Genomic DNA, 3251 nt, shown 5'->3' on the forward strand with positions numbered 1-3251 from the left:
GAGCTTCTGGGTTGGTGAACACATCAATGTGCTGGGAGAATGGCGCACCTGGAGAGGGCCTGGAATCTCTGCATGCCCCTCACCCCATTTGGCTCTTCCTAAATTGCATCCTTTACAATAAAAATATAATTACAAGTATAGCACTCTCCTGAGTTCTGTGAGCCATTCTAGACAATTACCAAACCTGAGGAGGAAGGGGTTGTTGTGGGAACCCCAAAATTTGTGGTTCACTGGGCAGAAGTATGGTGCCTTGGGGACACCCAAGAATTGCAGCTGGTGTGTGAAGTGGGGACAGTCTTGTGAGACTGAGCCCCTTAACCTCCAGGATCTGTGCTAACTCCAGGTAGTTAGTGTTAGAGTTGAATTGTTGGACACCCAGCTGGTGTCACAAAATTGGTCTTGGAAAATGACACACTGGGTTATCTGATGTCTTATGATCAATTCAGGTTATGGTTTGGGGTAAGAATACCACAGAAGTGATACCCCTCTCAGGCACATGATGTTGGTATGTCTCATTACTGGGATATTCAGTTTGATTTCACTTGGCTAAGGTTGTGTCTTTTTCCCAAACCTATTACTTTTAAGTGTTCCAAATTCTAATATAAATACTAAGTAACTTGTAACTTCTTCCCGGATGTCAGAAAGAATTTTGTTTTAATTACCAATATAAGAAAATAAAAATCCATTAGAGAAAAATGAAAGAAATCTTTTGTGTAATTCAAGAAATTTTTGGAGAAAATAGATGAAATGCAAGAAGGAAAAAAGAAAAAGACCTCAGATTTACTATACTCAGCAGAATGCAGCACTGAAATATCACAGATAGGACAGGATATGAATTTACCTTCTACCTCCATATCAATCATAATTGATGAATTTTCATTTAAACTGGAAGAGAAAAAAAAACAAAGATTCCATTAAACCCAATGTATTTTCTGTGAATGCAGAAATATTTAAAGAAAACTCTTGTTGATAACTCACCTCAAGTTATAGATAATAAGCTTGGGGGAAGATTGCACACCAATTCTTCCAAATGATTAAAAATATTACAAAAATTTTGTACTTCAAGAGTGTATTTTGTCTATGTCAAAGTCTTCGGGAATGGAAAGAAAATCTATGAAGATTGACAATAGTACAAAGATTGACAGCATTTATTACACGCTCTTAGTAAACATGAAGAAAATTAAATGCATTTGAACAACGGTGTTAGGCATTTAAAATCAAACTGTGGTTTTAAAATATAGCTATAATTATTAATGCTACAATGTAGAAACTATATGAAAGTAAGATAAAATATCATGTTTAATTGTTAAGCACCATATGGAAGATTCATTTTTGGTGCGACAATTCAGATTATCCAAGAACTTTATGAGCATAAAGGGATGTTTTTTGGTTTTTTTACTTTATTTTTTCAGCACTATGATTTATGAAGCTGTGCAGGCACTGGGGCTTTCCCATGTGCTCTTGATACATAAAGGCTGGACGTTCTGCCAGTTCTTTTTGAACAATGACACCAGGAAATTGACGGCTAAGTGGATGTTGTACACAGGCTCATCATTCATCATCGTCACATGGCCAACGGACACTGCCAGACACAGTACCTTCTTCATCTGGACCTTGACGGTGGATTTCACTTACCTTGACCTTGGCTACCAGGTTCTTATTGTGGGTCAGCAAGGAAGGGAAGGCCTTATTCAGCAAGGAAGGCCTTATTCAGGCCTGGGCCCAGGATGTGTGAGATCTGCTTGATCAGAGACTCTGAAGCCACAAAAGGCATCATACTTCTTGGCCAACTTTTTGAACAGTTTCTTATTCTTGTTGAGTTTCTTCAGAGCCTCTATGTCCAGGTGGGGGGGCGTCCACAGCCTTGGCCTCGTCACAGTGCTGCTGGCCTCCCCAAATACGTACGGAGAACTTGGGGAGAGGCGTGGATTTCTGCCTGACGGTGCCCGAGAAACGTTTGTCCTTCTGAGGGTCATAGTTCAAGTTGATGGGCAGCATCTCCGGCTCCAAAACCTTCCCACGCATGCTCTGGTTTCTGCGCAGGACTTCCCACTCTGCCTTGTAGACCGTGTCCCGTGTCCCGGGAGACTTTGCTCCTCATGCTGCCTCATGCTGCAAAAACCAGGACAGAGCATGAATTTTCTGCATCTGGCAGAAAACACGACAAATGATAACATTAAGTGCAAAACATTTTCTCAGGATACAAACATCAACAGCAAATCATATATTATTTGAATAAGGTAAGAAGTGCTAAATATTACTCCTTTTAGATACAACTCCTGATACGAGCTATGTAGAGCAGATTATAATTATTAGCAGGTTTTTGGATTTCAAAAAGGCAAACATGTCTGCAGGTGACCATTTTGTGGGAGTTTGTTCAGTAAATAACATGATTAGGAAAGGCTGTATGTATTTTTAATAATGTTGACTATTGACGCCCCCACAAAAAGTACCAAAATAACATGTTGGTCAAGCATTGCTAAGTGTATTAGACTTAGAGCAGCAAGAGGGACCACCACGTCAGTAGACTTAGTGTCTCAGCAGGGGAAATCTTTGGGGTCTGCGCCCAGGTAACTGAATGCAAGTCCTTCAAGGAAGGGAACTGGTGGGGATTGGGCAAAATTTGTGACATAATAGTTTAGGGCTGGTGGACAAAGCAAGTCTTGAAACAAGTCTGGATAAACTCACTCTCCTCATAAGTAAGCTGTTGCTCCAGGTAAATACCCAGTTTTCTTGATAAAACTGTTTACCACAATGAGGCAACAGTTTGCCTTGATAAATTGGGTTGCAGGAACTTCTCGAAGCAAATGATGAAGTTATTTATTGGTTTGCAATCTTATCTTCCTGGGCTAGAATTTCCTGGGGAAAAACAGTGAAGCTATATTGACACAGGTAATATCAATTCTCAGTAGATTGCCTACAAAAACTGAATCCAAACAAAATAATCTGAAGGACTTGGGGTATGACACCACCACAAATACACATGGAAAATATAAGGAATCACAGCAGCAAATCCCTGAAAATAATTATAAAACATTCTATAATCCTTTCTATTTTTTCAACTTGATAGAAAACATGCAACATCTCTTTTGGCATCAATATTGTAGTTTTCTGGAAACAACTTAAGGAAAGAGAAATTTGAAGCCATTTTGGAAAAAGGGATGAGCAAGTCAAGTTGAAGCTATCATGACACGAGAAACATTTAAAAGAAGAATGCAATGCTCTGTTAGACACTATTGCAATGTTAATTG

General features: G+C 39.4%; 1 pseudogene across 1 annotated transcript; it reads right to left on the bottom strand.

Moving 5' to 3' along the window:
• Nucleotides 1-1395: 1395 nt before the first annotated feature.
• Nucleotides 1396-2025, bottom strand: LOC308492961 (large ribosomal subunit protein uL1-like; annotated as a pseudogene). Its single transcript has one exon. The product of its transcript is annotated as a large ribosomal subunit protein uL1-like (transcript).
• Nucleotides 2026-3251: the final 1226 nt, after the last annotated feature.

Source organism: Rhinolophus hipposideros (genome assembly GCF_964194185.1).
Source record: "Rhinolophus hipposideros genome assembly, chromosome: 25".
NCBI classification, from domain to species: domain Eukaryota; kingdom Metazoa; phylum Chordata; class Mammalia; order Chiroptera; family Rhinolophidae; genus Rhinolophus; species Rhinolophus hipposideros.